The following is a 25531-nucleotide window of genomic DNA, read 5'->3' as shown; positions in this document are numbered from 1 at the left end:
CTGGATTATCGACAGCGTATGCACAAACCACATGACGGGGGAGAAGAAGATGTTCACCTCCTACGTCAAGAACAAAGATTCCCAAGATTCGATCATCTTTGGAGACGGGAATCAAGGCAAGGTTAAAGGACTAGGAAAGATTGCTATTTCATCCGAGCATTCCATATCTAATGTGTTCTTAGTTGAATCGCTCGGATATAACTTGTTGTCCGTTAGTCAACTATGTAATATGGGTTACAATTGCTTATTTACCAATGTAGATGTGTCTGTCTTTAGAAGGAGTGATGGTTCATTAGCTTTTAAGGGTGTACTAGATGGCAAACTCTATTTAGTTGATTTTTCGAAGGAGGAGGCCGGTCTAGATGCATGCTTAATCGCTAAGACTAGCATGGGCTGGTTGTGGCATCGCCGTCTAGCACATGCTGGGATGAAGAACCTTCATAAACTTCTAAAGGGAGAACATGTGTTAGGTCTAACCAATGTAACTTTCGAAAAAGATAGACCTTGTGCAGCTTGTCAAGCAGGTAAATAGGTGGGAAGTTCTCATCATAGCAAGAATGTGATGACCACATCAAGACCTTTGGAGCTACTTCACATGGACCTCTTCGGACCCGTCGCCTACCTCAGCATCGGGGGAAGTAAGTATGGTCTTGTTATTGTTGATGATTTTTCCCGCTTCACTTGGGTATTCTTTTTGCAGGATAAAACAGAAACCCAAGGGACCCTAAAGCGCTTCATAAGGAGAGCTCAAAACAAATTTGAGCTCAAGGTGAAAAAGATAAGGAGCGACAACGGGTCCGAGTTCAAGAATCTACAAGTGGAGGAGTACCTTGAGGAGGAAGGAATCAAGCACGAGTTCTCCGCTCCCTACACACCACAGCAAAACGGTGTGGTAGAGAGGAAGAACAGGATGCTTATAGACATGGCGAGGATGATGCTTGGAGAATTCAAGATGCCCAAGCGGTTTTGGTCGGAAGATGTGAACACAGCTTGCCACGCCATAAACCAGGTCTACCTTCATCGCCTCCTCAAGAAGACCTCGTATGAACTTCTAACCGGTAACAAACCCAACGTGTCATACTTTCGTGTATTTGGGAGTAAATGTTATATTCTAGTGAAGAAAGGTAGAAATTCTAAATTTGCTCCCAAAGCTGTAGAAGGGTTTTTGCTAGGTTATGACTCAAATACAAAGGCGTATAGAGTCTTCAACAAATCATTGTGTTTGGTTGAAGTCTCTAGCGACGTTGTATTTGATGAGACTAATGGCTCTCCAAGAGAGCAAGTTGATCTTGATGATGTAGATGAAGATGAAGTTCCAACGGCCGCAATACGCACCATGGCGATTGGAGATGTGCGACCACAGGAACAAAAGGAGCAAGATCAACCTTCTTCCTCAACGATGGTGCATCCCCCAACTCAAACTGATGAACAGGTCCATCAAGAAGAGGCATGTGATCAAGGGGGAGCACAAGATGATCATGTCATGGAGGAAGAAGCACCTCAGGCCCCTCCAACTCAAGTCCGAGCGACGATTCAAAGGAATCATCCCATCGACCAGATTTTGGGTGATATAAGCAAGGGAGTAACTACTCGCTCTAGATTAGCTAACTTTTGTGAGCATTACTCGTTTGTCTCTTCTATTGAGCCTTTCAGGGTAGAAGAAGCCTTGCTAGATCCGGACTGGGTGTTGGCTATGCAGGAAGAGCTCAATAACTTCAAGCGAAATGAAGTTTGGACCCTGGTGCCACGTCCAAAGCAAAACGTTGTGGGAACCAAGTGGGTGTTCTGCAACAAGCAAGACGAGCACGGAGTGGTGACAAGGAACAAGGCTCGACTTGTGGCAAAAGGTTATGCCCAAGTTGCAGGTTTAGACTTTGAGGAGACTTTTGCTCCTGTGGCTAGGCTAGAGTCTATTCGCATTTTGTTAGCCTATGCCGCTCACCATTCTTTCAGGTTGTTCCAAATGGATGTGAAGAGCGCTTTCCTCAACGGGCCAATCAAGGAGGAGGTTTACGTGGAGCAACCCCCTGGCTTTGAGGATGAACGGTACCCCAACCACGTGTGTAAGCTCTCTAGGGCGCTCTATGGACTTAAGCAAGCCCCAAGAGCATGGTATGAATGCCTTAGAGATTTTCTAATTGCTAATGCTTTCAAGGTTGGGAAAGCCGATCCAACTCTTTTCACTAAGACTTGTGATGGTGATCTATTTGTATGCCAAATTTATGTCGATGACATAATATTTGGTTCTACTAACCAAAAGTCTTGTGAAGAGTTTAGCAGGGTGATGACACAGAAATTCGAGATGTCGATGATGGGCGAGTTAAACTACTTCCTTGGGTTCCAAGTGAAGCAACTCAATGATGGCACCTTCATCTCACAAATGAAGTACACGCAAGACTTGCTCAAGCGGTTCGGGATGAAGGATGCCAAGCCCGTAAAGACTCCAATGGGAACTGACGGACTTGTCGACCTCAACAAAGGAGGTAAGTCCGTTGATCAAAAGGCATACTGGTCTATGATAGGATCCTTGCTTTATTGTGCTAGTAGACCGGATATCATGCTTAGCGTATGCATGTGTGCTAGATTTCAATCCGATCCAAGGGAGTGCCACCTAGTGGCCTTTAAGCGAATTCTTAGATATTTAGTTGCTACGCCTTGCTTCGGAATCTGGTATCCAAAGGGGTCAACCTTTGACTTGATTGGATACTCAGACTCTGATTATGCTGGATGCAAGGTTGATAGGAAGAGTACATCAGGGACGTGCCAATTCTTAGGAAGGTCCCTGGTGTCTTGGAGTTATAAGAAACAAACTTCCGTTGCCCTATCCATCGCTGAGGCTGAGTATGTTGCCGCAGGACAGTGTTGCGTGCAACTACTCTGGATGAGGCAAACCCTCCGGGACTTTGGCTACAATCTAAGCAAAGTCCCACTTCTATGAGATAATGAGAGTGCAATCCACATGGCGGATAATCCTGTTGAACACAGCCGCACAAAGCACATAGACATCCGGCATCACTTTTTGAGAGACCACCAGCAAAAGGGAGATATCGAAGTGTTTTTTGTTAGCACCAAGAACCAGCTAGCCGATATCTTTACCAAGCCTTTAGATGAGAAGACCTTTTGCAGGCTGCGTAGTGAGCTAAATGTCTTAGATTCGCATAACTTGGATTGATCTATAGCACACATGTGTGTTATGTCTTTAATCATGTTCTTTATGCATATTATTCTTTATTTATGGTGCTCAAGTAGTGCAAGCAATCCCCGGACCTCAAAAGTCCATGTGTGAGTGATGCACATATTTAGGGGGAGATGTGCTACAACTTGACCCTTTGAGACTAACCGTGTGCTTGAGTTTACTCTATTTAGTCTCAAAGGTGGATTGAAAGGGAAAAGTGAACTTGGACCATTCAAGACTTCCACTGCACTCCGATGAGAGGGTAATTTACTCCAAGTTCATCTCCATACTCATATTGCCTTTTTGCTCTTAGTTGACAATTTTGGTGAGGCAATGGGGTTCTAGGGCCAAGACTGATCCTGTTTTGGTGCTTAATGCCAAAGGGGGAGAAAATAAGGCCAAAGCAAATGGATCAGCTACCACTTGTGAAATTTTTGAAAAAGAGTAGAGTAGAACTTTTTGATTTGTCAAAATAACTCTTACTATCAAAATTTGATCTCTTGTGGGGAGAATGTTTGATTATGGGAAAAGGGGGAGTTTTTGGCTCTTAATCATTTTTACTCTTGGATTATCTCTCCTTGTGTCTAAACATGTGTGTTTAACTTAGAGATAGGAAAATGAATTTGATTTGCAAAAACAAACCAAGTGGTGGCAAAGGACGATCCAAATATGTCAAAACTTGTAAAAGACAATTTTTGTTCTCAATTGCATTGATGTTGCACTTCCATTTGTTGCTTTTTGATGTGTTGGCATAAATCACCAAAAAGGGGGAGATTGAAAGGGAAATGTGCCCTTGGGCCATTTCTAGTATATTTTGGTGATTAAGTGCCCAACACATATTGAGTGAGTAATTATATGTCAAATGATGGATGAAGTGCGAATCGACAAGAAGGTATGGTTCTAGACTTAGTACATTGGATGTACTAATATATTTGTCTAAGTGCTAGAATCAGGAAAAAAAAGGATTGGAAAAGAGTTGGTTGTGTACAGCCAACTACTGCTCAGTCTGGGTGCACCGGACTGTCCGGTGGTGCACCGGACAGTGTCTGGTGCGCCAGGCTGGCTCTGGCGAACTGGCCACTCTCGAGAATTCGTCGGCGGCGTGGGGATATAATTCACCGGACTGTCCGGTGGTGCACCGGACTGTCCGGTGGTGCACCGGACTGTCCGGTGAGCAAACGGCCGCCAGCGCAACGGTCGGCCGCGCAATCCACGCACGACGCGTGGCCCCAGCCAACGGTCGGCTGGGAGCACCGGACTGTCTAGTGTGCACCGGACAGTGTCCGGTGCGCCAACGGCTACAATTCTGCAACAGTCGGTTGTGCCATTTTAGGAAAGAGATCAGCACTGGACAATGAACAGTGGATGTCCGGTGCGCCACCCGACAGAAGGCAAGAATTACCTTCCAAGAATGCCTCCAACGGCTCCTAGCTGCCTTGGGGCTATAAAAGGGACCCCTAGGCGCATGGAGGAGTCACCCAAGCATACTTTGAGCATTCTAATCTTCCACACTCCGTCTCCGCGCACTTGATTGACATTCTTAGTGATTTGAGCTCTGTTCTAGTATTGAACTTGTTGCGATTCATTCGAGCTCAAGTCTTGGCTGTGTGAGTGCGTATTGCTGCGGATTTGTGTGTGTTGCTTCCCCTTACTCTAAGTGCTTTCACTTTGATCTTTGTTGTAAGGGCGAGAGACTCCAAGTTGTGGAGATTCCTTGCAAATGGGAAAGAGTATAAGAAAGAAAACAACCGTGGTATTCAAGTTGATCATTGGATCACTTGAAAGGGGTTGAGTGCAACCCTCGTCCATTGGGACGCCACAACGTGGAGTAGGCAAGTCTTATACTTGGCCGAACCACGGGATAAATCATCGTGTCTCTTGTGCTTGTTTTCTTTGTGACTATTGTGTTTCACAAGAGCTCGGTTCTTAGCCACTTGATTCTATTATGCTAACACTTAACCAAGTTTTGTGGCTATAAGTTTTAAGTTTTTACAGGATCACCTATTCACCCCCCCCTCTAGGTGCTCTCACTTAATGAAAAGGATAAGTTGCTAGAAAAGCAAGAAGATATTATGTATGACGAACATGGTAAATTTATTAATTTTCAAAAATCTCTTGCTCTAGAAATTAAGAAAAATGAAATATTGTCTTCTAAGTTGTTTACCTGCCATGATTCTATTTCTAGTCTCAAAAATTTGAATGATGATTTAAATACTAAGCTAGAAAAATTAAATTTGGCTAGTTCATGTGTAGAGCACATTGTTATTTGCAATAGGTTTAAAGATTTTGATATTGATGCTTGCAATGAACATGTCTCTACCATTCTCAATCTAAACATTGATGTCGCAAGTCTTAATTCTCAACTTAAGACTTGCAAGGATAATTATGAGAAATTAAATTTGCTAGAGATGCCTACACCATTGGTAGACACCCCTCTATTAAGGATGGACTTGGTTTCCAAAAGGAAACCAAGAACTTAACAAGCCAAAGGACTTCCAATCTCAACAAAGAGAAAGGGAAGGCTCCCATGGCTAGTACCTCTAAAAAGAACCATGCCTATCTTTATGACAAGAGAATTACTAGTATTGCTCATCATAATAGGTGTTATAATCATGTTGTTTCTCATGTATGTCATGATGCTGCATTTAGTTCTCATGCCATGTTTGCATCTAGCTCTTCATATGCTCATGGTAGAAATAGGCCTAGGCGCCATCATGTTGTGTCTCATGCGCCTAGGAGAGCATCAACTGGACCGACTATGTTTTATCAAACATGTGATGCTTCATTTGTTCTTACATGCAAAAATGATAAAGTAGTTGGTAGAAGTTTGGGACCTAAGTGCAAGAGAGACAAAACTTGCATCTAGGTTCCAAAGTCTGTAGTGACTAACCTTGTAGGACCCAACAAGAGTTGGTTACCTAAAACCCAAGCTTAATTACCTTGCAGGTTTATGCATCCGGGGGCTCAAGCTGGATTATTGATAGCGGATGCACAAACCACATGACAGGGGAGAAGAAAATGTTTACCTCCTATGTCAAGAACAGGGATTCCCAAGACACTGTCATCTTTGGAGATGGGAACCAAGGCAAGGTTAAGGGCTTAGGCAAAATAGCCATCACAACCGAGCATTCAGTTTCAAATGTGTTTCTAGTAGAATTGCTCGGGTACAACTTGTTGTCTGTAAGACAATTATGTCATATGGGTTATAATTGCTTATTTACAAATATTGATGTATCTATCTTTAGGAGAAGTGATGGTTCATTAGCTTTTAACGGTGTATTGGACGACAAGCTCTACTTTGTTGATTTCTCAAAAGAGAATGCCGATCTAGATGCATGCTTAATCGCTAAAACTAATATGGGCTAGCTCTGGCACCACCGTCTAGCACATGTTAGGATGAAGAACCTTCATAAACTTCTAAAGGGAGAACATGTGTTAGGACTAACCGACGACTATTTTTAGAAAGACAGACCTTGTGCAGCGTGCCAAGCAGGGAAGCAGGTGGGAAGTACTCATCAAAGCAAGAACGTGATGACAACATCAAGACCACTGGAACTCCTGCATATGGATCTCTTCGGGCCTGTTGCTTATCTCAACATTGGGGGAAGTAAGTATGGTCTTGTCATTGTTGATGATTTTCCTGTTTCACTTGGGTTTTCTTTTTGCAGGAAAAATCTGAAACTCAAGGAACTCTAAAGCGCTTCTTAAGGAGAGCTCAAAACGAATTTTAGCTAAAGGTGAAAAAGATAAGGAGCAATAATGGATTTGAGTTCAAGAACCTTCAAGTCAAAGAATATCTTGAGGAGGAAGGCATCAAGCACGAGTTCTCTGCTCCCTACACACCACAACAAAATGGTGTGGTAGAAAGGAAGAACATGACACTAATTGACATGGCGAGGACTATGCTTTGAGAATACAAGACGCCTGAGCTGTTTTGGTCTGAAGCTATGAATATAGCTTGCCATGCCATAAATTGGCTCTATCTGCATCACCTTCTCTAGAAGACATCATACGAACTCCTAACCGGTAACAAACTCAATGTTTTCTATTTTCATGTATTTGGGAGCAAATGCTACATCTTGGTAAAGAAAGGTAGGCATTCGAAGTTTGCTCCCAAAGCTGTAGAAAGGTTTTTACTAGTTATGTCTCAAATACAAAAGCATATAGGGTCTTCAACAAATCATCAGAATTAGTTGAAGTCTCTAGCCACGTTGTATTTGATGAAACTAATGGCTCTCCAAGAGAGCAAGTTGATCTTGATGATGTAGATGAAGATGAGGTTCCGACGGCCGCAATGTGAACAATGGCAATAGGTGATGTGCGACCGCAGGAACAACAAGAGCAAGATCAACCTTCTTCCACTACATTGGTGCATCCCCCAACTCAAGATGAGGAACATCTACCTCAAGATTAAGGGCTGGATCAAGGGGGAGCACATGAAGAACAGGATAAGGAGGAATATGTGTTACAAGTTCCTCCAACTCAAGTCCGATCAACGATTCAAAGAAATCATCCAGTAGATCAGATTCTGGGTGATATCAGCAAGGGAGTAACCACTCGCTCACGTTTAGCTAATTTTTGTGAGCATTACTCGTTTATTTCTTCTATTGAGCCTTTCAGGATAGAAGAAGCCTTGCAGGATCCGGACTGAGTATTGGCTATGCAGGAAGAGCTCAACAACTTCAGTGCACCTGTTGACCGTTGGCTCCGGCTGACGTGTCAACTAGCCATTGGCCGACTGGCACACCAGACTGTTCGGCGCTCCGCGTGAACTTTCTGGTGAATTATAGTCGATGAAGTCTTGTTTTCCCAAGAGCAGCCCTTTCGGCCGAGCCATGCACCGGACTGTCCAATGGGTGGCACCGGATCGTCCGGTGCTACGCAGACGAGTCCAACTTTCTCTTTTTCTTTCCAATTCTCTTTTGATCATTTTGAATTGACTTCACATAGTCCCTAACACTAAGTGTTTGGATCTTGCCTTTTCACTTGGTACCATATTGATTTGTAGTATGCCCACTTTCAATTCTCAATTTGCTTTAACTACTTGTACTCATTGCTCATACAAGATGATGTTAGTCCAAACACAATGTGTTGAGCATTTAATCACCAAAACTAAATAGAAATGGCCCAAGGGCACATTCCCTTTCAATGGTAAAAACTAGATATGAGAAAATAGATACAATTATCCAAAAACAGGAAATACAATAAATCTAATTACCTTAGTCATGGGTGGGGAATTTGGGTCCAAAGTATTCGCTAACCCACTTGGCAATAGACATGACCCAATATGATGCATCCCATGATATACATCCTAATTTTGCCAAGTCTCCAAATTCCTCGAAAGTGCTTTGGACTTCTCACTTCCCTCTTGGGATCCAACCCTTCTTGGTGCTTTTCATGGTTGAGATAATATCCTTAGGCACCCAGATGCATTTGGACACCTTTCCCTTGTTGGATTGCTTATTGGCCTTGATTGCTATCACCTTTCCATTCTTTTTCTTCTTGATCAAATATGGTGTAGCGGCCTTTTTGTCCACCTTGTTGATGTATGTTTTGGAGGTTTTACTTGTTGGCTTTTGCTTTTGCTTATCCCCAGTCTTTGCCTTGCATTGGTAAGACTTGTGGCCTTCCTTGTGGCATAGCCTACAAACCACGGTTTCTCCCTCCACAGGCTTGTTCACTACTGCAGTGGTGTTATCCTGAGGAGGTTGGGTTTGTTTGGCTTTGCCTTTTTGTCATACAAAGCCTTCTCTAGGCGAGCCACCTCTTGCCTTAATTTCTCATTCTCCATTGCAATCGCATCCGAACATGTTTCTATAACAACATTCTTAACAAGAACTTGATTACAGGGATTAGAATCATCAATTAAATCAAAGCAAGACGTAGAAGAATCTTTCTTAATAATTCCAAGAATTTCAAGTAAAGATGCTCCTGGGGTGCTATCGATGCTCTCTAGCTTACTAATTAGCTCATTATTATGTATGCCAAGGATTTCCATTTTCTCTGGCAAGTTTTCAATAGCTTCTTGAGAGCTAGCTAACTTAGCATTAAGTTTTTCGTTCTTTTTTATAAGGCTATCATCGGTAGTTGAGGATGGAGCATTAGACTCTAGTTGCTCAATTTTAGTTGTTAGCACACAATTCTAATTTGCAAATGTTTCAAATTTTTCTAGCAAACATTTATGATCATTTTGAGAGCTAATCAACTTATTTTTCGAAGTTTTAAGCTGAGCCTTTTTTAGTGCAAACATCCTCAAAAAACTTAATGGTATGTGCAAGTTCATCTAAGGAGGGCTTTCCCTATTCATCACACTCATCATCACTTTCATCACTAGGGAATGAGATACTTGTTTTACCTCTTGCCATAAGGCATTTGTGAGATGACCATGAAGAGCGTGATGAAGAGCGGTGGCTACGAGTCATTGGAGGATCATCTTCGCTTGAAGAGTCATCCCAAGTCTTGACACTTGTGAGTGCCTGGCCATTGCTCCTCCTCTTTGTGGGTTCTGCCCTATTTGGATCGTTGTCTCGGAAGTGGCCCTTCTCCCCACAAGCGAAGCATCCTCTCTTTCTTTGCTTTTTCCTATCAATGTTAAAGAGAAGATCCTCGACCTGTAGAGGCACACCCATTAGATTAACCTTGTGAATCATCCCCGTTACTTTTCTGACATGTCGGACTGTTTCTTCGTCCTTGGAGGATGATGTTGAGGGTTGATCGTCTTCATCATCATCTTCTTCCTCCTCCTCTTTTTCACTTCAGCTTGGAGCCTTCTTCTTGCCTCTCATCTTTTTGTGTTCATCACATGCAAAAGCATATGGATTTGAAGAAGTTGACTCCTCTTGTTGACCTTTTTTCCGTGACATCTCAAATACCGTAATTTTTCCAATCACAATATTTGAGGTCATTTGGCTCAAGTCCTCGAGGTTGTGAAGGATGGTGATGCTGCTCCCATATCTTCATTGTGGTAGTAGGGAGATGATCTTCCTTGCAATGTCTAACAAGCTCATTTTCTTTCATAGAGTTGAGCTCATTAATGACACAAGATTTAAGCGATAATACATATCTCTAACAAGCTCATTTTCTTTCATAACAAAAGAATTATACTCATTTAAGACTAGGCAATGTTTTTGCTCACGGACATTAGATGTGCCGTCATGGAGCTCATACAATTTTAGTCAAATCTCATGAATAGTTTTCGAGGTAAAAACTTGATTGAAAATTTTCATGCTAAGAGATTCTTACAAGCAATTTTTGGCTCTAGCATTCAAATGAATTTCTTTTTTGTCAACCGTGGTGAGCTTCTGGGGATTCTTAGATGGTTTCATCCTGTCACGAGTGACTCTCCAAATACCTAGATCAACCGCTTCAAGGTAACAAGTCATTCTAGCACTATAATATGGGAAGTTAGTGTCGACGAAATGTGGTGGCCTATGGGTATCCATCCCCTTCCTCTAAAAAGTGTCAGCTCGATTAGTGGTGAAGCTATTTTTTTCAAATGAGCTAAACCGGGCTCTGATACCAATTGTAAGAAACACCTAAGAGGGGGAGGTGAATTATGACTTCTAAAAACTTCTTTCTAAACTAGGCCACAAATAAATCCATAGAACAAAACCTATGCAAATAAGCAATCTAGAATGAGTAAACTAGGTTTTGTCTAAGTGTTGCTATCTCTACCGCAAAACCTAAGTTTCAATTCTAAGTATTCTAACAAGAAAGGAGAGATTGAAACTTAAGTACTTAATGTAAATGCGGAAGGTAAAGAGCAAGGGTAGAGATGCAAACTCTTGTGGATGAGGCTAATATTTTTACTGAGGTATCTGAAACCACGCATCTCGACTAATCCTCATTCGTGCACCTACGCAAAGGGTAGCCCACGCGAGGGCCAAGCACCACGGTCGAGTAACTCCGTAGAGAGCCATGGGCCTTCTCCACGCGTAAGTGGTGCTCCGCTTCTGGCTCCTCTCGGACACTCCCCGTCGTCTCCACTATCAAGCTTCTGGTCGAAACGTCGTGGGCCTCGTTCCCTCCAGTACATGGTGGCGGTCGTGACACAAACTCGATTATCACGGTCTCACAAGACTGTTGCCCCACTCGGTAAAATTACAACGGCTCACACAAGATTCGAGGGGTTTTGTGGGTTTTTTCTAAACTCACTCAACTAACTAGGAATCACCTAGAGTAAGCGCATATGCGGTCTAACTAGCCTAAACACTTCACAAAGCATCTACACTAATCATCGAGTGATTCTATTAAGTACTTGGGTGTTTGAACACTTGAAAATGTCTATAACATGTGTTGGTATGTTGCTTGGGCTCCGACTACTTTAAATGGCCGGCTAGAGGGGTATAAATAGGCTCCCCTCAATTATAGCCATTGTACAGAAAACTTGTTGCTTCTATCGTTGGGCGCACCGGACAGTATGATGCACACCGGACATGTCCGGTGCCCTATCCACGTCAGTCGACCATTGAGGTCTGTAGCAGTCGACCGTTGGAGCCGACCATTGGCAGACTGTTCGGCGTACACCGGATAGTCTGGTGCTACAGTGCCCGAGAGTCCCTAGTCGTGGACCTCTCTGCACAGACTATCCGGTGCACACCAGACATGAACTGTTCACTGTGCGGTGCGCCACTAGAGCGCTGGCTGACTGCCCTCTTCTTGGATTTCTTCACTATTTCCTTAGGCTTCTTTTGATATTGAGTCTTGGACTTCTACGCATATTTTAGGTCTTCTTTTGAGGTGTTGCATCATCAAAGCCTCAGTCCAATCCTCTTCGCATCATGTGAACTACAAACACAGACACTAGCAAACACATTAGTCCACATGTTATGTTGATCATCAAACACCAAAATCACTTAGCCAAATGCCTGGGGTCCATTTTCCTTACAACCTGAAGCTGCCCTATTTCAAAAAGACCCTACAGAATGTCCATAGATGAATTAAAAGAACATAAGAAATAGTTGAAGGAATTGCAGGAATCAGGGTATATTCATCCTAGTTCCCCACCTTGGGGAGCGCATGTCTTGTTTATCCAGAAGAAGGATGGTTCCCAAAGAATGTGTGTTGATTACTAGTCTCTCAATGATGTGACCATTAAAAATAAGTACCCCTTACCATGTATTGAAGATTTGTTTGATTAGATGAGAGGTGCCAGGGTATTTTCTCCAAGATTGATGTTAGGTCAGGTTATCATTAGATGAAGATTAGGCTTTCGGATATTACCAAGACGACTTTCTCTACTCATTTTGGGCTATACGAGTTCATTGTCATGTCGTTTGGCTTGACCAATGCATCGACCTACTTCATGAATCTAATGAATAAGGTGTTCATGGAATATATTGATAAGTTTGTCGTGGTATTCATCGATGACATTCTGATTTATTCCAAGAATGATGGAGAACACGAGGAACATCTGCAGCTAGTATTGCAAAAGTTGAGGGTTATCGAACTTTATGCAGGTTGGATGAGTTCTGGTTGCAAATGTGAGTTCTGGTTGGATGAAATACCATTCCTTAGGCATATCATCTCCAATGGAGGAATTGCAGTAGATCCAGCTAAAGTAAAAGAAATAGTGGGATGGAAGATATCGGAGTCGGTCACTAAAATCTGGAGTTTCTTGGGACTCGTGGGATACTACCGGTGCTTCATCAAGGGATTCTCCAAAATAGCAAAGCTGATGACCTCATTGTTAGAGAAGGGGAAATAATTTCAGTGGACTCAGGCCTACCAGGACAGTTTTAATCAGTTGAGGTTGAAGTTGATGTTACCCCTAGTATTAGTTATGCCAGATCTGCAAAAAGGATTTGCTATATATATATAGTGATGCATCTCGTCAAGGATTGGGGGTGTGTTCTTATGCAAGAGTGACATGTCAAAGCCTACACCTCTCGCCAGTTGAGAAAACACGAGCTTAACTACCCCACTCATGACCTAGAACTGACCGTCGTAGTGCATGCCCCTAAGATTTGGAGACATTATATAATGGGGGTCAAGTGTCAAATCTATACGGACCATAATAGCTTGAAGTATATCTTTAGCTAGAAAGATCTAAACCTTAAGCAAAGCCATTGGTTGGAGCTCATCAAGGATTATGACTTGGAAATTCACTACCATCCAGGCAAGGCGAATCTTGTTGCGGATGCCTTGAGTCGGAAGGACCATGCCCATGCAGCTATGTCTACCCAGCTACCCGATAGGTTGTCAAAGGACTTTGATAAGCTCAACTTGGGGATAGTTGCCCATGTAGAGGGAGTTACTTATAGAGGTGGTGATACAACCAGCCCAAGTGGGGTTGGTCGAGGCCCAACAAATTAGGGTTGCCCGGATCCCAATAGTTCACTAAGCACACCAAACTCAGGGAAAGGCCCAATCACCCCAAAAGACTAGTTTGATGGGGGAAGGTTGGCTCTCCCTTTTAAGGTGAAGCGAGGTGGGATATTTTGGAGGCTCACACGGTCATCGTCCGACTACAATTGGGCCAACTAGGCCAATTATGTCTTTGCCAACGGGTAATAGTGGAGGATGTCCTCATCATTCCCACCTTCTTAAAATGGGCCCTAGCTCTGATACCATATTATACACCTAGCCCAGGTGGGGTTGGCTGAGGCCCAACAAAATTGGGTTGCTTGGACCCCAACAGTTCATTAAGCACACCCAACTAAGGGAAAGACCCAATCACCCCAAAAGACTAGTCCGATGGGGGAAGGGTGGCTCTCCCTTTTAAGGTGGCTTCCTCCTCCCAAGTTAAGCGAGGTGGGATACTTTGGAGGCTCACACAGTCACTGTCCGACTATAATTGGGCGAACTGGGCCAATTGCGTCTTTGCCAACGGGTAATAGTTGAAAGGGAAATAGGGTCAAACCTTTTCCTAAATGATTTTGGTGGTTGAATTGCCCAACACAAATAATTGGACTAACTAGTTTGCTCTAGATTATTTGTTCTACAGGTGCCAAAGGTTCGACACAAACCAATAAAAAGGTCCAAGTTAGGGTTCAAAAAGAAAGGAGCAAAAGAAACCGAAGGCTGCCCTGGTCTAGCGCACCGGACTGTTCGGTGTGCCACCGGACAGTGTCCGGTGCACCAGGGTGGATCAACTCGAACTCGCCACCTTCGGGTTTCTGGAAAAAGCCACTCCGCTATAATTCACCGGACTGTCTGGTGTGCCAGTGGAGCAACGGCTACAGCGCAGCGATCGACTACAATAGAAACCTGAAAAGCGCTACAGTGCGCGGACAGTTCGCGCAGAAGTCAGAGCAGCGCCAGAAGGCGCATCGGACAGTGAATAGTACCTGTCCGGTGCACCACCGGACTGTCCGGTGGCCCCGTCTGTCAGAGCTCCAACGGTCGAACCCTAATGGTTGGGTGACGTGGCTGGCGCATCGAACAGTGTTCGGTGGCGCACCGGACTGTCCGGTGCGCCCATCGAAAGCAGCCCAACCCCAACGGTTGGTTTGATGATTGGGGCTATAAATACCCCCAACCACCACCACTTCAAGGCATCCAAGTTTTCAGCCATTGCATTCAATACAAGAGCTCTAGACTTCACTCCAAGACACAAATCAAGAGATCAAATCCTCTCCAAGTCTAAATTCACTCAAAACACTTAGTGGCTAGTGAGAGAGAGATTTTCGTGTTCATTTGAGTTCTTGTCGCTTGGATCGCTTTTTCTTCTTCCCACTCTTGTTCTCAAGACACTTGTAATCAAAGCAAGAGACACCAATTGTGTGGTGGTCCTTGTGGGGTCTAAGTGACCCATTTGATTGAGAAGAAAAGCTCACTCGGTCTAGGTGACCGTTTGAGAGAGGAAAAGGGTTGAAAGAGACCCAGTCTTTGTGACCACCTCAACGGGGAGTAGGTTTGCAAGAACCGAACCTCGGTAAAACAAATCACCGTGTCATCCGCTTTCATTTGCTTGTGATTTGTTTTCGCCCTCTCTAACGGACTCGGTTTTATTTCTAACGCTAACCCGGCTTGTAGTTGTGCTTAAAGTTTATAAATTTCAGATTTGCCTATTCACCCCCCTCTATGCGACTTTCAATTGGTATCAGAGCTTGGTACTTCATTAGAGTCTAACCACTCAAAGTTATGTCGAGAGAATCCGCCAAGACGGAGATTGGAACCGGTGGCGACAAGTCCACAAGCTCGGGGAGAACCCACTCGAGGGAGTCCGACCACAAGCACAAGGAGGAATCCTCTTCCTCCATCAAGTCACAACGGAGAGGTGACAAGAAGAAGAAAATGAAGAAAGAGGTCTACTACGAGACCGACTCTTCGTCACCCTCCACTTCCGGCTCCGAATCAGCGTCCGTCACTTCTAAGCGCCATGAGCGCAAGAAGTATAGTAAGATGTCCCTCGGCTATCCTCGCATTTCCAAACGTACTCCATTACTTTTCGTCCCATTAGGCAAACCACCAGTTTTTGACGGTGAAGATTATTCTATGTGGAGTGATAAAATGAGGCATCACCTAACCTCACTCCACAAAAGCATATGGGATATTGTTGAGTATGGAGCGCAGGTACCAAAGGTAGGAGGCAAGGACTACGATTCGGAGGAGGTCGACCAAATCCGGCACTTCATCTCCCTAGCCACTACTATACTCCTTGTCTCTCTAAGTCAAGAGGAGTATAATAAGGTGCAAGGGTTGAAGAGTGCCAAAGATATTTGGGATGTGCTCAAGACCGCGCACGAAGGAGATGAGGTGACCAAGATCACCAAGCAGGAAACAATCAAGGGGGAGCTCGGTCGATTCATGCTCAACCAAGGAGAGGAGCCACAAGCCATGTACAATCAGCTCAAGACCTTGGTGAATCAAGTGCGCAACCTCGGGAGCACAAAATGGGATGACCATGAAATGGTCAAGGTTATTCTAAGATCACTCGTTTTTATTAACCCTACACAAGTTCAATTAATTTGTGGTGATCCTAGATACAAGCTAATGTCTCTCGAGGAGGTTATAGGAAAGTTTGTGAGCTTTGAGTTGATGATCAAAGGCTCCAAACAAATCATCGAGCGAGGCGCCACCTCCACACCCGAGGTGCAACCCGTCGCATTCAAAGCGACAGAGGAGAAGAAAGAAGAGTCTACGTCAAGTAGGCTCCCCATCGACGCCTCCAAGCTCAACAACGAGGAAATGGTGCTCATCATCAAGAGCTTCCGCCAAATCCTCAAGCAAGGGAAGGGGAAGGATTACAAGCCCCGCTCCAAGAAAGTTTGCTACAAGTGTGGTAAGCCCGGTCATTTTATTGCAAAATGTCCTTTGTCAAGTGATAGTGACAAGGGCGACGACAAGAAGGAAAGGATGAAAGAAAAGAAGAAGTACTACAAGAAGAAGGGCGGCGATGCCCATGTGTGTCGGGAATGGGACTCGGATGAGAGCTCCACCGACTCCTCCTCCGACGAGGACGCCGCCAACATCTCCATCAACAAGGGCCTCCTCTTCCCCAACGTCGGCCACAAGTGCCTCATGGCAAAGGACAGCAAAAATAAGAATGTAAAATCTAGAGCCTCCACTAAATATGCAACATCTAGTGATGAGGATAACTCTAGTGATGATGAAGATAATTTGCTTGCCCTTTTTGCCAACCTAAACATGCAATAAAAGGAAAAATTAAATGAATTAATTAGTGCTAATCATAAGAAGGATGAACTTTTGGATAGCCAAGAGGACTTCCTTATTAAGGAAAATAAGAAGCATGTTAAGGTAAAAAATGCTTATGCTCAGGAAGTAGAAAAATGTGAAAAATTAACTAGTGAGCTTAGCATTTGCCATGACACTATCTCTAACCTTAGAATTGAAAATGCAAAATTAATTGCTAAGGTCGAGGAATTAAATGTTTGTGATGATTCTCTTGTCAACCTTAAAAATGATAATGCTAGTTTGATTGCTAAGATTGACAAGTTGAATGAATCGATTTCTAGCCATAGGATTGAGAATGATAAATTAATATCTAAGGCTAAAGATTTAAATGTTTGCAATGTTTCTATTTCCAATCTTAGAAATGAGAATGCCATGTTACATGCTAAGATTGAAGAATTAAATGTTTGCAAACCCTCTACATCCACTGTTGAACATGTTTCTATTTGCACGAGATGTAGAGACATTAATGTTGATGCTATCCATGATCACCTAGCTTTAATTAAACAACAAAATGATCACATAGCTCAACTTAGTGCTAAAATTAATGAGCATGAGACAGAAAATGAAAAATTTAAATTTGCTAGAAGCATGCTCTATAGTGGGAGACGCTCTGGCATTAAGGATGGCATTGGCTTCCAATAGGGAGACAATGTCAAGCTTAATGCCCCCAAAAATTGTCTAATTTTGTTGAAGGCAAGGATCCCATGGCTCAAGACAACAAGGTCTATATTCTATATCCTATTGGTTATCCCGAGCACAAAATAAGGAGAATTCATGCTAGGAAACCTCATAATGTTTCACATCATGCTTTTATCTATAAAAATGAGGCATCTAGCTCTAGGCAATCAACCCATGTTAAATTGCCTAAAAAGAAATCTCATATTGCATCAAATGAACCTAATGTTTCATTTAAGACTTTTGATGCTTCTTTTGTGCTCACTAACAAATCAGGCAAAGTAGTTGCCAAATATGTTGAGGGCAAACACAAGGGGTCAAAGACTTATGTTTCGGTACCCAAGGTGCTTGTTTCTAATGTGAAAGGACCCAAGACCGTTTGGGTACCTAAGAACAAGGCCTAAATTGTTTTGTAGGTTTATGCATCCGGGGGCTCAAGTTGGATTATTGATAGCGGGTGCACAAACCACATGACAGGAGAGAAAAGGATGTTCTCCTGTTGGGACCATGCTTCGTCGCCGAAGGTCCTGCAGGAAGAAACACCTTCGACAAATCTGTTTATACGTGGTACCGAAGCTACCGATCATGAAGCTTCGATACTATAACGTATCCGAAGACGAAGGATCGAACCGACTTAAAGATGGAATGACTTTTTAGTCCATAAGGGTCTGAGTCATAATTGTAATCTTTTGTAAGGGGCATGATTGTAATTTCTTACAGGCTGCGTCTTGTGCCTATAAATAGATGAACAGTACTCCTTTACTGTTCACGGAATCTTGTAATCGCTAACGCATTACACTGGAATTATTGTTTTCTGCCAAGGCGAAGGTATAAATGTACCTAAATATGGTGTTTTTAATATTTAAATTCATATTATAAAATAAGTGAATAATGTTATTTATTCTTGTTATTCTATAATATTTTATATTTTATATTTCATTTCGCATTGTTTTATCTCTGATCACGAAGGTGTGACCTTCGTGATATATTAATCAAGACCTTCGTCCGAAGCTCATTAAATCCTTGGGGAGATAATGCTTCAGCGGACGAAGGACATTAACATTTAACATTCTATGTTGCCTTGTTCTTAATTCATAGCATTTGAGAACAAGTCCCCAACATTGGCGCCCACCTCCTGTGAACTCACTTCCACTTTTTGAGCTGATGGCTTCGTTCAAGAACCAAGCTGGAGCTGCTTCGGCTCCGAAGCTGATCCTCCCGATCACAGGCGGTTCATGCTCAGAGCCGGCTAACAAGAAGCAGAAGAAGGAGGCACAGAGAAGGGTACAACATGTCGGGGTGCAAGGACCCTTCATCAAGTCAAGATGGTCTCATATCCCAATTACCTTCTCCCAAGAGGACCTTCAGCTCAAGGATTATCCTCACAATGATGCTATGGTCATATCTTGTGTCATCAAAGGATTTCTAGTCCACAATGTTTTGGTTGACACAGGCAGTGCAGCCGACATTATATTTGCTAAAGCCTTCAAACAGATGCAAGAGCCAGAAGACAAGATTCATGATGCTACGCACCCTCTTTGTGGCTTCGGAGGAAGACAAATTGTAGCGCTTGGTAAGATTACCATGCCAGTGACCTTCGGATTTGTCAACAATACAAGGACTGAGCAAGTTGTGTTTGACATTGTCGACATGGAGTAGCCTTACAATGCAATCATTGGTCGCGGAACACTCAATGCTTTCGAAGCAATTCTTCATCCAGCATATCTTTGCATGAAAATACCTTCGGATCAAGGACCTATTGCTATTCATGGGAGTCAGGAAGCTGCCAGAAAGGCCGAGGGGAATTGGACAGATTCAAAGGCAATCCACAATATAGATGAAGCCGAAGCTTGTGAGGAGTACAAGTACAGAAGGGAGAAGGCTGCTTCGGCCGATCAGCCGAAACCCATGCTTTTATGCGAAGATATCGCAGAGCAGAAGGTGATGCTGGGATCTCAATTGTCTGAGGAACAAGAGAAAACCCTGATAAGGTTTCTGTTCAACAACAAAGATGTCTTTGCATGGTCGGCTAACAATCTCTGTGGCGTCAACAGGGATGTTATTGAACACTCGCTCAATGTTGATCCATCCTTCAGACCCAGAAAGCAGAGGCTTCGGAAGATGTCTGATGACAAGGCCGAAGGTGCTCGAAATGAAGTAAAAAGACTCCTCAGCGCCAGAGTCGTCAGAGAAGTGAAGTATCCAGAATGGCTGGCTAACACTGTTATGGTAAAAAAGGCCAATGGCAAATGGAGGATGTGTATTGATTTTACTGATCTCAACAAGGCTTGTCCGAAGGATGAGTTTCCATTGCCAAGGATAGATTCCCTAGTTGATGCAGCAGCTTCGTCAGTGCTTATGAGTCTGCTAGATTGTTATTCAGGCTACCATCAAATTTGGATGAAGAAAGCGGATGAGCCGAAAACTAGCTTCATAACCCCTAGTGGAACATATTGTTATCTTCGGATGCCTGAGGGGCTCAAGAACGCTGGAGGAAGCTTCAGCAGAATGACAGCGAAGGTTCTCCATTCTCAGATAGGCAGAAATGTGTTAACATATGTTGATGATATTATAGTAAAAAGCACCAAGAAAGAAAATCACATTGTTGATCTGCAGGAGACATTCGCTAATTTCAGACAGGCTGGTCTGAAGTTAAATCCAGAGAAGTGTGTCTTCGGAGTAAAAAAAGGGGAAATTCCTTGGTTGTCTGGTCTCAACAAAGGGAATCGAAGCTAATCCAAATAAGATCGAAGCTATTCTTCGGATGGAGCCCCCAAGCACAAAGAAGGGGGCTCAACGATTGACAGGAAGACTGGCATCTCTCAACCGATTCATATCTAGATCAGCAGAGAGAAATTTACCATTCTTCGAAGTGCTGAAGTCAGCCAAAGTTTTTCAATGGGGACCAGTTCAGCAGAGAGCCTTCGAAGAGCTGAAGCAATATTTGATAGACCTAACGACGTTAACTCCACCAACGCCAGGGGCTCCTCTGTTGTTGTACGTGGCAGCTTCGCATTCAGTAGTGAGTGCGGCACTTGTTCAAGAAAAACTTGAGGGACAAACCAAAAAGCAAGCCCCAATATACTTCGTCTCCGAAGTTCTTAGTCTATCAAAGAAGAATTATACAGAATTGGAGAAGGTCTTATATGTCGTCTTAATGGCATCCAGAAAGCTTCGACATTACTTCCAAGCATATCATATAATTGTCCCTTCGTCACAACCTTTGAAGGATGTCATGAGGAACAGAGAAGCTACTGGAAGAATTGGGAAGTGGGCTGCGGAGCTTAATGAGTTCAGCATTGATTATGTGCACAGATCCTCAATACAATCCCAGGCGTTAGCAGACTTCATTGCCGATTGGACGCCAGGGGCTCAAGGAGAAGAAACAACTAAAGATACCGAAGTATGGACGGTATTTTGTGACGGTTCTTGGGGAACCTTCGGGGCATGAGCAGCTGCTGTGTTAGTAGCACCCTCCAAAGTTAAAACTTGCTACGCAGCAAGACTTGATTTTAGCTGCACAAATAATATTGCTGAGTATGAAGCTTTGCTTTTGGGCCTTCGGAAGTTAAAAGCAATGGGGATTAGAAGGGCGGTTCTTAAAACTAATTCCCAGGTTATTTCTGGCCATATTGACAAGAGTTGCAAAGCAAGAGACCCGAAGCTTGAGAAATATTTAGACACGGTCCGAAGGATTGAAGCTTCCTTTGAAGGGTTTTCTGTCAAAAACATTCCTCGAGGAGAAAGTGAACATGCTGATTTGCTAGCTAAGTCAGCAGCACAGGGGCTGCCCTTACCTTCGGAAGTATTTTTCGAAACAATAAAAGCACCTTCGGTGGAACTTTTTGAAAGAGTAGTCCTCAATATATCTCCTGTTCATAGTGAAGATTAGAGAACTGAGATCATTTCTTTCCTTCAGGGTAATTTCCTTTCAGATGATGAAGCTTATAACAAGAGAATAGAGGCAAGAGCTCGACCATATGTTATAATAGAAGGGGAGCTGTACAAGCGTGGAGTCTGTTCTCCACTACTCAAATGTTTATCCAGAGCCGAAGGTATAGAATTGATGAAGGAAATACACGCAGGCCTGTGTGGATCTCACATTGGATCTAGGCCTTTGCTGGAAAAGTTTTTCGTCATGAATTTTATTGGCCAAAGGCAGCTTCGGATGCAGCGGAATTAGTCCAAAAGTACGAAGGCTGTCAGAAATGCGCAAGAGATCAAAAACAACCTTCCTCTCTAACCCAGTTAATACAACCCACTTGGCCATTGCAAAGGTGGGGCCTTGATTTGTTAGGCCCGCTACCACCAGCACAAGGAAATTTAAAATATGTTGTGGTAGCAGTAGAATATTTTTCTAAGTGGACTAAGGCGAAGCCTTTAGCCACAATAACTTCGGTTACCATTCAGAAGTTTTTCTGGCAGAATATTGTGTGTCGCTTCGGAGTGCCGAAGGCCATTACTGTGGATAACGGAACACAGTTTGATGCCGAAGCTTTTAAAGAATTCTATGGATAAATTGGCACGAAGATCCATTTTGCATCGGTTAGGCATCCAGAGTCAAATGGACTTGTCGAAAGAGCTAATGGTATCATATGATGGGAATAATGAAATTAATCTTCAATCAGCCCAGAGGAAAATGGCCAGATGAATTAATTAAAGTGGTGTGGAGCCACAATACAACGACATCAAGGTTAACAGGCTTTACACCATTCAAGTTATTATTTGGTGACGAAGCAATAACTCCGGAAGAAGCAAAAGCAGGATCAATAAGAATAGTAGCTTCGGTAGAAGACGAAGCTGAAGCTGATTACTCTGTGGATAAAGACGCTATAGAAGGGATCAGGCTTCAAGCTGTGGAAAACATCAATAAATACCAAGCCGAAACAATAAAATGGCGTGATAGAAAGGTTCGGCTAAAGAATATTGAGCCAGGACATTTGGTGCTTCGGAGAGTGGCCAACCCAGAGACAGTAGGCAAGCTACAGCTGAAGTGGGAAGGACCTTTTCTTGTAGTATCTTCGTCAAGACCCGGTTCCTACAGATTAAAGGATATGGACGGCAACGACATTCCTAGATCATGGAATGCGGATGAGCTTCGGCGATACTATGTCTAGGTTGATGTAATTTTTCTATTCTTTTTTATGGCACCCTTTTCCTTTCCAAAGGGGGAGAAAGGTTTTTAATGGGGCCATAACATGTAATTTCTCTTTTTCTTACTTTAAGAGCAATATCCCCAAAAAATGTAAATGTAAAAGCTGAGAACGCATCATCGAGTGCAAAGGGAAAAGAAAAGAAAACATGGAGAAGCTCAAAAGTCGTTCCTAAGGGAATGCAGAACTTACAACGAAAAAAAACGCTGATTCTGCCGAAGTAAAAGGCGAAGAAGCTCCTAAGGGAGGTTTACAGCGAAAAATAAACGCTGATTCCGCTGAAGTAAAAGGCGAAGAAGCTCCTAAGGGAGGCTTGCAGCGAAAAGTCAGCGCTGATACACCGAAAGATAAACGGTGAAGCCAAAAAATAAGCGGCAAAGAGAATTGAGTCATTCCTAAGGGAATGAAGGCTATGATTATGGCTTCGAATATGTATTTGGACATTCATTTGCACGATACATTACATCATGACATTTGCATTCATAAAACATACATTTAGACATACATAGAATCATTATCATCATATCATACAGAGAAGGCAGATGCTTCGGCTATAAGGATAAAAGCTTCGGGGAAAAACAGAAAGAAGAAATCTTCATGCTTCGTTGTGTACGAAAAGAAGGGAAGGTGTTTTTCGCCTTCGGCTCAAAAAAGAAAATTTCGTCCACAGCAAAGCAGATTATACACGGACAAAGGGGTAAAGATATATTACGAGGTACGCACAAATTTACATAGATTTCTTTACAATCATATTACAAAATTTTCTCTAGAATCTTCTGCAGCAAAGCTTTCGGAGCATCTGTTAGGGCTTCGGCTCATCATTCTTTAGCTTCATCATCCTGTACATATTAAAACGGAATGAGAAAAGCGCAGACTTCAAGGAGAAGGTAAAAATAACAAGTATAAGTTTCTCACTGGCTTAAGGTGGCTCCGAGCTTCGTCACCAACCATTTTTCGTCCGCCGTTTATCCAAATCTGGGTAATAAACCTGTTTCCTATGCTTCGAGCTAGGCTGGGGATGTCAATCAAATCTGCTGGCGACAAACTGAAGTTTGGCCTATTAACAATTTTCCCGTGCGTGCAGCCAGCCTTCACGAAAGCAGTAGCTGTGCCTCGAGAAGCTAACAGGGCGCAAAAATCGGCATGTCCAGCGATAACTTCGTCAAGTGCATCAACTTCGCCCTCAATGTATTCAAAGGTGCTTGGCAGGTTTTCAGCTGAAGGTGTAAACTTATCAGAGCTGGCTCCAATTGAGTAAAACACATCCTTCAGCCGCTGCACACATCGGTTGCCGAAACCTAAACATTTTTCCTGAAGCTCCTTCAATGATTTCTGCAAATTTGAATTCTTCTCAATTTCGGTCTTGAGACTTGTTTCAAGATTCTTCTTTTCTTGCTCAGATTTTTCTGATTTTATGAGTAATTCGCTGTTTAATTTGTCAATTTCGGCTTGAGCTTCAGCCAGCGAACCCTCCATAGAGTGAATGACGAAGTCCTTCTTCTCCAAGGCAGCTTCGTGATCTTTAACTTTATTTTCAAGGTCTTGAATGACTAAGTCCTTTTTCTTCAAAGCAGCTTCGTAACTTTTGACTTTATTTTCTAGATCTTTGATTGTAGCTTCGTTTTTCTCGTCTTTTAGATCTTGTTGCATCCTCAGCACTTTACTTAGTAATATACTCTGGCAAAACAATTTTTGTCAGAAAACATCTTAATTCAAAAAATAATAAAAAGTTAAGAGTTTTACCTTAAAATTAGCGTAGAACAAGCTACCGGCGATATGTTGTCGCTGGTACCTGCAGAGGTCCGCCTCAATCTTCGGCAGACCAACATTCTTCGAGAAAATCCTAACGACCTTAGCCTCGGTTCGATTCTGAAGGCATCTCAGTTTTCCTTCATTGACTCCGCCAAACAGCAGAGCCCCTGGTTTGTACCCACATGATACAGCATATTTCTTCAGCTCTTCTTTTTCAGTTTCTGATAACTCTTGCCCTAGTATATCTTGAAAATTGAAGTTTTCCTCTTCCAAAGTGTCTTCAATTTGCTCTTTTCCTTTCTCAATTGTTGTGTCCACCGCGGCCGCAGTAGCTTCTTCCTTAGCCATTTTTAGAAGCATATTATCAATATCACCAAGTGTGGTTTCTAGATTAGGATCTTCGGCGGTCTCGGTTTCGGCACCTTCGGCTCCGGTGGGTGTGGCTCCGGTGGCTGCGGTTTCGGCAGCGCCAGCGCTTTCAATAAATGGTATTTTTGACGCCGATGTCGGCGGCGGTGTCTGATGAATGACATCGATCACTTGGATAATTCTCTGTTTTTCAGCTTAGCGGGACTTTCTGTTGCCGAAGGTTCTTTTTCCTTCTGAAAAAAACTTCGTCAGTTCTGGCGCCAGCGGACTTAGCTTGATAGGCAAAGGTTCAGTCATTACCTTTAGAATCTCTTCCACTTCGGCAGCAGAAGGTGTCGCAGGAGCTTCTTCCTCTTGGCCCGACGTCTTTGGTTTCGGGGATGCAACTTTTCTTTTCTTTGGAGCAGCTATCTTCGGCTCAGGGCTCAGTTTTCTTTTCTCAGAAATTTCTTTGTCTTTTTTAGCCAATTTGGTACCTTGTTTGTCAAGGACGCTGGTAACCCTTTTTCTTTTCTGGCCTTCAGCATCTCCGCCCAATTGCTCATAATCAGGATAATCAAAATTCAAGGCATCCAACACCCGATTCAATCTTCGTTTCGGACGAGTACCGAAGGCCGCAGTCATTAACGGATCTTCTTTCTTAGAGTAGTTGCCGAGGATCTCGTTGCACATAACCTCAATTGTGTCCAACCACTCTTGGCAGGGTGCTTTAAAATGTTTTTTAAACTTGTAGTGATTATCCAATCGAACAAGTTCTCCCTTCTTCTTT

Source organism: Zea mays, chromosome 5 (assembly GCF_902167145.1).
Source record: "Zea mays cultivar B73 chromosome 5, Zm-B73-REFERENCE-NAM-5.0, whole genome shotgun sequence".
In the NCBI taxonomy this organism is placed as follows: domain Eukaryota; kingdom Viridiplantae; phylum Streptophyta; class Magnoliopsida; order Poales; family Poaceae; genus Zea; species Zea mays.
Note: the sequence above shows the minus strand (reverse complement) of the source record.